Source organism: Myxine glutinosa, chromosome 13 (assembly GCF_964187855.1).
Source record: "Myxine glutinosa chromosome 13, kmMyxGlut1.1, whole genome shotgun sequence".
NCBI lineage: Eukaryota > Metazoa > Chordata > Myxini > Myxiniformes > Myxinidae > Myxine > Myxine glutinosa.
The window spans coordinates 25,234,801-25,248,764 of NC_136273.1; positions in this window are offsets into that span (position 1 = coordinate 25,234,801).

Consider the following 13,964-nt stretch of genomic DNA (forward strand, 5'->3'; position numbering starts at 1 on the left):
TAACACTAGGTAAATCAATGTAAGAAGAAGCTTTTAGAGGATCTGATTTAAGAACATGAATATCAATAAATAGTATCTCATCTATATTCCATCCACTTCCAATAATAGTATGCTCAAGTTTTTGTTCTTGTTTAATCAGTTGACCATAGACTCCTGATGTTTTGAAATCTTGATATGAATATATAAAGTGGTTCTTGGTTCTCATGTAAGCTTCAGTGAAAACAGTACCATCGATTAGATCTACTTTTGAGTTTTTCATTTTAATACCCATAAAGAACTTGATTGGTTTCAACTCAATAAGAGTCTTTTCAATAAAATCTCGGACAGAGGGTTTGATGATTTCCACAGCCTCAGCAATTGAAGGGGGGCCAGGAGGTTTAAAGTCAAATATGCGTATTCTGATATGTCCTTTGTAAGCACCATCAGTGATCCTAGTAGTAAACACTTTTGACAAGTGTTTGTTTATTTTGAGATGTGCTTTGAAACCCTTCTTGAGAACTGATATTTTACAGAGACTACAATGTTGTTTTTTAGGTGGAGCAGGAGGTAGTGTCCCACGTATATGTTTTTGTGTTTTATAATGTTTATTAATATGTTTATAGTTCTGCTCACAACTCTCACAATAAGTAGAAACCATAGTATTTATATAGTAAAAAACTTCACTTTGTTGTCTTTTGGGTGGAGCAGGAGGTAGTGTCTTGCGTATATGTTTTTGTGTTTTATAATGATTATTAATATGTTTATAGTTCTGCTCACAACTCTCACAGTAAGTAGAAACCATAGTATTTATATAGTAAAAAACTTCACTATGTACTAGTTATCTTTTACTTAAAATAAAACATGAAAAAATTGAAAACAAGAGTCAGGAAACTCAATTAAATTTGGGACAACATATTCATATGGTTCTTGGTTAGGATGTGATATCTATAACTCGTCTTCTTCATATCCTTATCACAAAGATCACAATGTTCCATCTCTTCTTCTTTATAACCGTTAATAACATTATTTAAATGATGCTTTGTTTGTTCATGTATCCTTTTACCAAATACTCTAATTAGCTTATTACAAGGTTCACATCTTATCATATTTTTTTTACTCTTATCAGATGTATTAATAGCATGTTTAATGGTCCAAACATGGGCATCATATCGATTGTACTGTTTATCACAAGTGGAACAATAACCAGATCTCATGTTATTTATATAGTGGAAAAACTTCAAAAGAGAATAGTAAGACAGAAGAATTGTAAACTTTTCAAACATACTTTAAAAGAGAATAGTAAATTTTTGGATATAAGCCAAGAGACTAGATCACTTTTTGAACTGTGAATAGCAAATTTTTGAACTGAGAATAGTGGATTTTTGAATATAGGTCAAGAGACCAGTAAATTTTTGAACTGTGAATAATAAATTTTCGAACTGAGAATAGTGAATTTTTGAATACAGGTCAAGAGACTAGTAAATTTTCGAACTGATAGAGGCCATCGAACCTACTTAAAAGAGAATAGTAAATTTTTGGATATAAGCCAAGAGACTAGATCACTTTTTGAACTGAGAATAATACATTTTCGAACTGAGACTTGCAAATTTTCGAACTGAGAATAGTGAATTTTTGAATACAGGTCAAGAGACTGTTACATTTTTAAACTGATAGAGACCATCGAACCTACTTAAAAGAGTATCCTTCTTCTACATATCATCTAACAGATCATCGTAGACCCACTCAAACAATGATTCTTCTACCCCTTATTCAGGCTTTATTGAGGATATTGAAGATCATATGATGTATGAAGGTTTTATTGAGGATGTTGAAGATGACGTCATTAGGTTGGAGAACCAGATTACAGATACCATTATTAGTAACTCCCAACCGCAACCAGGTCGACTCCATATGATGAGTGGATACCAGAGATAACGTTACCGTGTGGCAGGCGGTGCTTATCGCTCCCAGCAAGGTGCAGCAGCAGCTGTATGGGACACCTTGCTGGCGGTTCTCCACTGATGATATGAAGGTCGCATAGTGACTGATATAAAAACCGAAAGGTTCACAGAGTTACAAGTGTATGGAAAGCCTCACTGTGTTGCCCTGATGAAGCCCCAACAAGGGCGAAACCAGGTCGGTAACTGTGAGTTTTGCATGCACTTGTGACAGTATCTGAATTTATGACCCGTAATGACGCACTGCTAGATGGTTCCTCTGGAGTTTTGCAGGCAATGCGGACATGCATGGCGATGACGTCATGTTGTCCGCTCATTAGGTTGGAGAACCAGATTACAGATACCATTATTAGTAACTCCCAACCACAACCAGGTCGACTCCATATGATGAGTGGATACCAGAGATAACGTTACCGTGTGGCAGGCGGTGCTTATCACTCCCAGCAAGGTGCAGCAGCAGCTGTTTGGGACACCTTGCTGGCGGTTCTCCACTGATGATATGAAGGTCGCATAGTGACTGATATAAAAACCGAAAGGTTCACAGAGTTACAAGTGTATGGAAAGCCTCACTGCGTTGCCCTGATGAAGCCCCAACAAGGGCGAAACCAGGTCGGTAACTGTGAGTTTTGCATGCACTTGTGACAGTATCTGAATTTATGACCCGTAATGACGCACTGCTAGATGGTTCCTCTGGAGCTTTGCAGGCAATGCGGACATGCATGGCGATGACGTCATGCTGTCCGCTCATTAGGTTGGAGAACCAGATTACAGATACCATTATTAGTAACTCCCAACCGCAACCAGGTCGACTCCATATGATGAGTGGATACCAGAGATAACGTTACCGTGTGGCAGGCGGTGCTTATCGCTCCCAGCAAGGTGCAGCAGCAGCTGTATGGGACACCTTGCTGGCGGTTCTCCACTGATGATATGAAGGTCGCATAGTGACTGATATAAAAACCAAAAGGTTCACAGAGTTACAAGTGTATGGAAAGCCTCACTGCGTTGCCCTGATGAAGCCCCAACAAGGGCGAAACCAGGTCGGTAACTGTGAGTTTTGCATGCACTTGTGACAGTATCTGAATTTATGACCCGTAATGACGCACTGCTAGATGGTTCCTCTGGAGCTTTGCAGGCAATGCGGACATGCATGGCAATGACGTCATGCTGTCCGCTCATTAGGTTGGAGAACCAGATTACAGATACCATTATTAGTAACTCCCAACCGCAACCAGGTCGACTCCATATGATGAGTGGATACCAGAGATAACGTTACCGTGTGGCAGGCGGTGCTTATCGCTCCCAGCAAGGTGCAGCAGCAGCTGTATGGGACACCTTGCTGGCGGTTCTCCACTGATGATATGAAGGTCGCATAGTGACTGATATATATATATATATATATATATATATATATATATATATATATATATATATATATGTATATATATATATATATATATATATATATATTGTTGCGAATATGGAATTTGACCTCCATATCCGCTTGTAAATATTCCCCTATCTTCTCCGATACTCCCCAACTCTCCCCTTACCCCATTCCCTAGTCCCATTGTCTGTAAACAACACCCATTAGAGCCGATCTTCCCCTTCATTCCCCCATTAAATGTCGTGCCCAGGTCCCCCGCACCACACGTAGACAATTATAGGACATCTTGCTAGTTATTCTTAATCTATGTCAGTTAAGGACTTGTTTCCATTAATTATGACTCTTCGTTGCACCAGAATGTGATGATATGGCACCAGTAGGAGTTTAGGACCTTCCCATACCTCCCCGCATCTCTTCCCATCATCTCAAGCTCCAACAACAACCACAACAACAGCGGCTTTGCGTCCTCACTCCGGCTCGGTTGGCCGCCATTGAACATGTGCTCGACGGGGTTACCCAGAAGGGGGCTCCCTGTCGGCCCCTCGTCAAGGGCGGAGCCGGTAACCCCCGCACCCAATGAGAAGCCATGGGCCGATGCCATATGGGGCGGAGCTAACGAGCGAGGGCGTGACTCCCCGCCGGATATACGCGGCCCCGCGCCGGACGTGACGTCAGATGCGCCCCGAGCTTGAGACGACAAGACGCCACCCTCCCGAGCGCTGAGCGACCTCCCCGGCATCTCCACCAAAGTCGCGACCCACGAGCGCTGAGCGACCTCCCCGCATCTGCTGGACACCAACGTACGCGATTCTGTCCCTGAGCCAGGTGCACCTGAGCCATCGACTGCCGCTTTCCTGGCCATCAAACCCCGTGTGAGTGAGCCTTGTCCCGTTTATCTGTGGTCTGTCTAGGGTTAATATAAGAGTGTGTTTAAGTGCCCACCTTCCTATGTTTCCCTCTTGTCCTTGTAATCTAACCTTTTTCCGTACGAATATACTTGAGAACTGAACCCCTGGTGTCGTATTGTGTCATTATAACCCAGCCGGGTGTCTTCTCTTTCCTATTGAGCCAGCATAGCGCGGCTTCGTCGACGTTCGAGTACAATCGGGTAACTTGTACGGATACGGCGGCCATCCCGCTCGGCCCACCATACCATCAAAGTCGTATCTGTAACAATTGGTGTCGGGAGTGAGATTCGAGGCCCGACCAAATTTTGAAAAAAAAAACGAATAGAGGAAAAAAAAAATTTGGTCAAAATTTGGAGCGGCCGAAATTTGTATTTGTTTTACGAAACTCGAAGTTTGCAAGTCGCGCTATGGCGGATCAAGACGGCTGGGGTCCGGTAGGGGAGAGTGAAGTAGGGTCGATCCAGGACCAAAATGAGGGACAGGAGGAGAGCGAAGCAGTGAGGGCGGCAGGTTCGCAAAATAGCGCCGTCACGCACGAAGAAGCGGGCGCGCAAAATGGCGCCTCGCTGATCACCGCGCCAGCGACCGTGGCAGCGCCCCTGGTGGATTCGAACCTTTTCCTCCTGCAAATGGGGGCCCTTATGGAGAGGCTAGAAGCAAAAATGGGGGTAATGGGAAACGAAATGGGGGTAATGAGGGACGAAGCGAGGGGTACCAGTGAGGGGTTAGACAATAATTTTAAGGGATTAGACAAGAAATTTGGGAAGTTAGACAATAATTTTGAGGAGTTAGACAAGAAAATTGAGAAGTTAGACAATAATTTTGAGGAGTTAGACAAGAAAATTGCGAAGTTAGACAATAATTTTGAGGAGTTAGACAACGGGATAAAAGAAGTAAAGAATGGGTTAACGGGGGTAGAAAATAGAATGGCTGCCCAGGAGAATCAGATAGAGGGAGTGAAAAATGGGTTAGAGGGGTTAGAAAACAGTATGGAAGGCAAATTGAGGGACATGAGGGACCAAGCGGAAAGGGAAGTTAAACAAATGGAGCAGCAGATAGAGGGGGTCAGAATGGGGGTAGAAACCAAACTGGATGCTCACAGGGAGGAAATGGAGCAGATGAGGGTGGCATCTGGGCAGGAGATGCAAGTGATGGGAGAGGAGATCAGAAGAGGAGTGAGTGAGGAGGTCGGAGGAGTGCGCGAGGAGGTGAGGCACTGTAAGGAGCACATGGAGAAGGAGGTGAGAAAGGGGACGGTAAAGTTACAAGGGGGCATAGAGGTCCTGACGCAGGAGGTGGAGCAGCTGACGGTGGGACAGACGGAGTTAGTGGAGCAGGTTCAAAGGAACACTGCGGTATTAGGAGGTTTAAAAGCGACACAAAACGACATAAAAAACGACTTGATAGCGACAAAGAGGGAATGTCAGATGGTACGTGAGGGACTGACAACGAGGTTGGACGAGGTGATAGAGGTAATGGAGACGAAGGACCGGCAGGTGAGGACGCACATGGAAACGGTCAAGGTAGCCTTGGAGGACGAGCTTGAGGAGACGTACCGGGGAATAAAAGAGGTGAGGCACAAATTAGAAGAAGTGGAAGAAGGGGTGAGCGAAATTAAGAAGCGACGGAGAGGGGATAACAAGGAGATAAAAGAGGAGATAAAAGAATTGGTCCAAAGTCTGTGTTTGGATCGTGATGATGTGCTCATTAACCGGATGAGGGATTCGCAGGTGATGGAGGAGAAGCGAAGAGGAAGAGGACCCGGTGTAAGTGGTGACCAATATGGTCGTGCGTATGATGCGCCAGGGGATTTAAGGAGCTTGGGGGTCGAGATGGACCCGGGTGTTCGTGAGAGGCCGTTGGTGAGGTGTGCGACAGGTCTGGTGTGCGAAAAAGGAGGTGTGCAAGAAAGTCCGACTCTGGGGTGTGTGAGGAAAAAGTGCGTGCCAAGGAGTGAGTGTGCTGGCGAGAGTGAGTCGGTCGTAGCGCGTGTGCGAGGGAGCACATGGAAGCGTGGTGTGGTGAGTGTTACAGAGGGTGTGACGGGAGAGTGTGCGCAGGAGTGTGCGCGAGAAAGGTGTGTGACGGACAGGTGCATGAGGAAAGAGTGCGCTGTCAGAAGTAAGGAAGAGTGTCCACCTGTGGTGAGTGTTACAGAGGGTGTGACGGGAGAGTGTGCGCAGGAGTGTGCGCGAGAAAGGTGTGTGACGGACAGGTGCATGAGGAAAGAGTGCGCTGTCAGAAGTAAGGAAGAGTGTCCACCTGTGGTGAGTGTTACAGAGGGTGTAACGGGAGAGTGTGCGCGAGAAAGGTGTGTGACGGACAGGTGCACGAGGAAAGAGTGCGCTGTCAAGAGTAAGGGTGAGTGCGCTGTCAGGAATGGAGGTGAAAGTAGTGGGAGTGACATGGAGCGTGAGTTAGTTGTGACAGGTGAGCGAGGATGTACACCTGGGATGGAAGGATGCACACCTGGAATGGTAGAGCGTGAGTGGGAATGCACGCTGGAGTTGGTGGTGAGGCACGTGGTTGGGTGTGCGAATGAGAGCACACCTGTGATTGTCACAGAGCAGGTGACCGAGGAGGGGGTGCGAAGCGGTGTATTGGTGAGGTGTGCGAGCAACGAATGTGTGCCAAAGTGTTCGGTGGTCAGGTGTGTGACCAAGGCTGTGAGTGGAATGGGTGTGCCTGGGTGTGTAAGGAACGGTACGAGGAGCATGGGCACAGCTGGATGTGTGAGCAAGGAACGGGCTGCGGAGTGTAAGCGTCCAGGTGAAGCATCGACGTTACACGGGTTAGAGGTTAGAGCGACTTTTAGCCGAAGCAGGCCCTCGGTGCGTGCCGGGCCTCGCTTTGAACGGCCGCGTCCAGGCTCCACTAGGCGGAGCTGGCAGCCTGATAGAAAGGGTCGTCATGGCGACCACCTTTTGTTGAGGCATTCCGGCAGGTCGAGATCGGGACATTGGATGGCTCCACGCCGAGGTGATGCGTGGGATCTCGGCCCGGGTAAGCCCCCGTCCCTGCACCGAGTGCCGGACGCATCCAGCCGCCGGCACAAAACAACCAGCATCCATGGCTTGGCTTTACGAAGCCGGGCTTTGGACAGGAATTGGCGCACCGAGAGGCAGTAGTGAGTAGACTGGGTGATGAGGTTAGTGTTTTGGCCCCGAAATTAGAAAAAGGCGAAATTTGATGATTGGCAAAGGATTGGCAGAGTGATGATTGGTAATGGTACAGTGATTGGCAGATGATTGGCAAATTTTTGATTTGTTGAATTTGATGTGCAAAATTGGTAGTGAGAGACCCCCGATGTGGTGGGATGGCAAATCCACCATCCTTCCCATGGTGGGGCAAAGGAGCAATAGCTTATGGGGTGTATGGCAGTGAAAACTAGCCCGGGTGGGTTAGGATATTGTGTGTAGGGATCTAGAGAAGATGACCTTAGGTAACGTTAAGGTTAGTTAGTGACTGATACCTGTAGTGGGGACGCAGGTAGAGTAGTGTGGATGATAATGACGAGGGAGCGCAATAGTTTAAAGGGACGACTGGGAAGCGCAAGTTTCAGAAGGGAGTAGTTAGCTGAGATGATGCCGTGTGTGTGTGAGGATGGAACAGGTGTGATTGCACAGGTGTGCAACTGGACAGGTGTGTGGAGCAGTGTATGAGTAGTGAGTGTGTGGATCAGCGCGAATGCGCTTGGGGAGAGAAGGGTGCAGGTGGCACCAGGTGTGAGAGCACAGGGTGCAAGTACAGGTGTGTGGAGAGAGTTGGAGTAAGTGGTATGGAGTGGTGTGCGTGGTGCGAAGGTGTGGATGGGGGAAGAGTGGACCCCTTTCACGAGTACCCGGGGCGGGTAGTGTAAGTGTTAGGTAGAGGGTGCAGGTAAATTGTGGTTGGATATTGGCATTTGTGGTGCGGTTGCAGAATGGTGTTGTGAATGGGTGCATTAGTGTTGTGGAAATGGCTGGGCGTGTAGCCTGTTAGTGTGTGTAGTTGGTTGGGCACTCCACCACTGTGAGGATGTCGGCCAGGTGAGGCCGCAGATGGGCTCTGGGAGCCGGTAGTTGTGAGTGGGTGCCTGAGGATCCCGGGTGTGGATCGGGCAGCCCAGTGCCAGAGAGGGCACGGAGTGGGGAGAGCGCCAGAGGGCCTTCCCCAGGTAGTTAGGTTAGGGTAAGGAGCAGGTAAGCTCGGAGGCAACTGCAGTGGTGGAGGTGTGCAGGTGGGTAGACCCACTGGGAGAGGTACACGCCACAGCCCAGAAATTGTACGAGGGCACCGGGAGATGAATCGGGGGAGTGAGACCCCAAATTGAAGAGCACCACAGTTTGGCCAATGGGAATTGGTTTTTAGAACCCATAGTGTAAGAGGGCCAATGGGTTGGCCGGAGAAAGACCCCGGGTAGTGTAAAGTTGTTAAAGTCATTTAGGGAATAGTTAGGATTGATGAACCTGTCGCACCATACGCAGCCACTTACCTGTGGTGATGATGATGACTCCACACCTGTGTTTTCTTTGTTTTGTGCAGGAAATGAGATTGCTGTGAGGATTTGTGAGACGCATCACGACGTGGATGAGACATTGGGGTGATTCCATCTCTCCCTCCCTAGGAGGGACTGATGATGAATTGGTAATGGCAAATTTTGATGTGCAGTTGGAGATGGCAAATTTTGATGAGAGTTGAAAATGGCAAATTTGATTGGTTAGGAGGGAGAGAAGACGAATTTGGTTTATGGGAGGAACGGGGAAGACAGTAGGGATGTTTGTTGATTTGTAAAGTAGATGTTTATGGGTAGTGTTGTGTTTTGTGGATGCAGTAAGGGGTAAGGGAGGGGCCATGTAGGTTACCTGGTGGGGGGGGGGCGTACGATAGGAACGTACCTGTCTCACCTGGTTCCCATGTGCCCCCAGTGTGCATCACCTTACATTGCGTGCACTTTTGCGCCCTTACCACCTTACTCACTTGTTTCTTCTTTTGTCTCCCACCTCCGAGGATCTGGCTTTGGGGTAGAGAGAGAGGAGAGAGAGGTGCTGGCTACGCAGTTGTGGGCCTGCACTTTCGCTGTTGGCTGCCTGGATCGATACACCATATGGACCGCAATGTTTGTGGCCACCCACAATGGACCGCAGTTCGTTTGCGGCCAAGCACCACCCGGGGATGGACCTATGGGTCAACGTGGCACCTATGCCATACAGGTGAACCACTTTTAAGTAACACCAAGTGCACCACAAGAAGAGCAAGAGACACCTGCAGGGTTAGGGGTTGTCGAATTTATTTTTATTCCAATGAACAATGGTGACTGCACCGATTGGTGGTGGGGTGGTGCTTTTGATGCGCGGGAAGGGTGCTCTGCACGTTATTAAAGGCCGTCGGCCACAGAGCACTCGTGGGTTGGTGTATCGATGTTGGCAAGCGCGCTCTCTCTATGCATAACATCTGCATGTGTTCCTCCAAAGACAGGTCCTGGATCGTAGTGTAAATAGCAGCGTAGTCTTGTAAATAATGCTCCCTACCGGCTGTATGTTTAGTTTGAGGATTCTTTCCGGATTCGGTTATCCTGTGGGTGTGTTTCTGAGAGGAGAAGGGTGCAACGTCGCAGGGGGACATATTTACTCATTTGTGAATATCTATAAAACTGTCGCACTCAGGGTAGAGTTAATAGTAGAGGGAACTACATTGCGTGCCACACTAAAGTAGGTAAAAATTTATCGGGTCGGGACGCCCCGAGGGTAGAGAAGGGTGCAATGTTGCGAATATGGAATTTGACCTCCATATCCGCTTGTAAATATTCCCCTATCTTCTCCGATACTCCCCAACTCTCCCCTTACCCCATTCCCTAGTCCCATTGTCTGTAAACAACACCCATTAGAGCCGATCTTCCCCTTCATTCCCCCATTAAATGTCGTGCCCAGGTCCCCCGCACCACACGTAGACAATTATAGGACATCTTGCTAGTTATTCTTAATCTATGTCAGTTAAGGACTTGTTTCCATTAATTATGACTCTTCGTTGCACCAGAATGTGATGATATGGCACCAGTAGGAGTTTAGGACCTTCCCATACCTCCCCGCATCTCTTCCCATCATCTCAAGCTCCAACAACAACCACAACAACAGCGGCTTTGCGTCCTCACTCCGGCTCGGTTGGCCGCCATTGAACATGTGCTCGACGGGGTTACCCAGAAGGGGGCTCCCTGTCGGCCCCTCGTCAAGGGCGGAGCCGGTAACCCCCGCACCCAATGAGAAGCCATGGGCCGATGCCATATGGGGCGGAGCTAACGAGCGAGGGCGTGACTCCCCGCCGGATATACGCGGCCCCGCGCCGGACGTGACGTCAGATGCGCCCCGAGCTTGAGACGACAAGACGCCACCCTCCCGAGCGCTGAGCGACCTCCCCGGCATCTCCACCAAAGTCGCGACCCACGAGCGCTGAGCGACCTCCCCGCATCTGCTGGACACCAACGTACGCGATTCTGTCCCTGAGCCAGGTGCACCTGAGCCATCGACTGCCGCTTTCCTGGCCATCAAACCCCGTGTGAGTGAGCCTTGTCCCGTTTATCTGTGGTCTGTCTAGGGTTAATATAAGAGTGTGTTTAAGTGCCCACCTTCCTATGTTTCCCTCTTGTCCTTGTAATCTAACCTTTTTCCGTACGAATATACTTGAGAACTGAACCCCTGGTGTCGTATTGTGTCATTATAACCCAGCCGGGTGTCTTCTCTTTCCTATTGAGCCAGCATAGCGCGGCTTCGTCGACGTTCGAGTACAATCGGGTAACTTGTACGGATACGGCGGCCATCCCGCTCGGCCCACCATACCATCAAAGTCGTATCTGTAACAATATATATATGTATATATGTATATGTATATATGTATATGTATATATGTATATGTATATATGTATATATATATATATGTATATATGTATATATATATATATATATATATACGTATATATATATATATATATATATATATATATATATATATATATATATATATATATATATATATATATATATATATATATATATATATATACAGTGGAACCTTGACTTATGAGTGCACCAACTTACGAGTTTTCCGAGATACGAGCCGTCGCTCGGGCGGTTTATTGCTTTGAGATGCGAGCCGAGATCTGAGTTACGAGCTTACGCCACCCGCCACCAAGTGGGTTCCGGTTTACGTGGTTATCTTGCCGTGCAAGCATCTCTGCCGTATATCGCTGCTGTTTTGTTTTCGCATTTTGGTTATTTTGGAGCTTACGCCACCAGGTGGGTTCTGGTCACGTGGTTATCTTGCCGTGCAAGCATCTCTGCCGTATATCGCTGCTGTTTTGTTTTCGCATTTTGGTTATTTTGGAGCTTACGCCACCAGGTGGGTTCTGGTCACGTGGTTATCTTGCCGTGCAAGCATCTCTGCCGTATATCGCTGCTGTTTTGTTTTCGCATTTTGGTTATTTTGGAGCTTACGCCACCAGGTGGGTTCTGGTCACGTGGTTATCTTGCCGTGCAAGCATCTCTGCCGTATATCGCTGCTGTTTTGTTTTCGCATTTTGGTTATTTTGGAGCTTACGCCACCAGGTGGGTTCTGGTCACGTGGTTATCTTGCCGTGCAAGCATCTCTGCCGTATATCGCTGCTGTTTTGTTTTTGCATTTTGGTTATTTTGGAGCTTACGCCACCAGGTGGGTTCTGGTCACGTGGTTATCTTGCCGTGCAAGCATCTCTGCCGTATATCGCTGCTGTTTTGTTTTCGCATTTTGGTTATTTTGGAGCTTACGCCACCAGGTGGGTTCTGGTCACGTGGTTATCTTGCCGTGCAAGCATCTCTGCCGTATATCGCTGTTGTTTTGTTTTCGCATTTTGGTTATTTTGGAAAATTTTCTTAGTTTTAACCATGGGTCCTAAGAAATTGAGTGCCAAGGGCAGTACTGAGAAGAAGAAGAGGATGATGTGCTTGGATGTAAAACACGCAATCGTCGAAAAACATGAGCGAGGTGTGCGTGTTGTCGACTTGGTGAGGCGGATGTGAAGGCAGCTGAAGATTTTATTATAACTTTTGCCGAACTGATAGAAGCCGAACGATACATCCCCCAGCAAATCTTCAACTGTGACGAGACAGGGCTCTTCTGGAAAAAGATGCCGAGGAGGACGTATATAACGGCAGAGGAGAAGAGCATGCCAGGCCACAACTTGTTCAGAGTGCCGGCGATAGCTCGCCTTCTCTTTGTGGAAGACACGGTGAGATCCTCAACATCCAACAACTAATGGGACGCAAACGGGGCGCCCAGTTTAGCGGTACACACATTGATGAATCACCCTGCCTGTGAAACACCGACATGACAGGTTATAGCTGGGTCAGGATTCAAACCCAGGCTGGACAGTTTAGAGTCAAGTGTGCGTACCTCCAGTCCAGGCCATCCTGCCAACTTGTATGCTGCATACAGGTGAAATATAAAGCGCGAGATATTTTTTATATATACTGTATATTTAAAAAAAAATTGGTGTAGTTTTTGGCGGGCTGGAACGGAATAATAGCATTTCAATGCATTTTAATGGGGAAATTTTGATTTGAGAAACGAGCAAATTGAGTTACGAGCTCGGTCACAGAACGAATTAAACTCGTAAGTCAAGGTTCCACTGTATATATATATATATATTATATATATATATACAGTGGAACCTTGACTTACGAGTTTAATCCGTTCCGTGACCGAGCTCGTAACTCAAATTGCTCGTATCTCAAATCAAATTTCCCCATTGAAATGCATTGAAATGCTATTAATCCGTTCCAGCCCGCCAAAAACCACACCAATTTTTTTTTTAATATACAGTATATATAAAAATATCTCGCGCTTTATATTTCACCTGTATGCAGCATACAAGTTGGCAGGATGGCCTGGACTGGAGGTACGCACACTTGACTCTAAAGTCTAAACTGTCCAGCCTGGGTTTGAATCCCGACCCAGCTATAACCTGTCATGGGTGAATCACAGGCAGGGTGATTCATCAATGTGTGTACCGCTAAACTGGGCGCCCCGTTTGCGTCCCATTAGTTGTTGGATGTTAAGGATCTCACCGTGTTTTCCACAAAGAGAAGGCGAGCTATCGCCGGCACTCTGAACAAGTTGACGGCAGAGATACTGTACTTGCACGGCATGATAACCACGTGTCGCACGATCTCTTGTCATGGTCCACAAGATTATCACAGAGAGGTGCAGCTTCCAGCGTTTCGAGATCTGATCCAGGCCTATCCAACGAGACCGGTCCCAGCGTTCTAGGCCCGGTGGTTGTCTCAGACGGACCCGACAACGGCAGTGTTCGTTTTAACTCGATTCGATTCGAGCGCCGACGTGCCGGCGAACAAAACCGGTCATATCTTTTGAACGCGTGGCTCGATATTTACAAAATAAACTTTTTCTTGAAGGTCTGAACCGTGCGCTCAAAACGATACCGAGTTTGACCCTGAGAGAGCCGTTTTGCGCCGGCAAAGGCGCCTTGTGTGACGTGAGGACCACGTCGTGCTGCATAGATTATCATAAATTATCATATCATTATCGGCGGCGTTATATATCATTAGCGCTATACGACAGAGATACTGTACTTGAACGGCAAGATAACCACGTGACCAGGTGGCGAAAGCTCGTAACTCGGATCTCGGCTCGCATCTCAAAGCAATAAACTGCCAGAGTGACGGCTCGTATCTCGAAAAACTCGTAAGTTGGGGCACTCGTAAG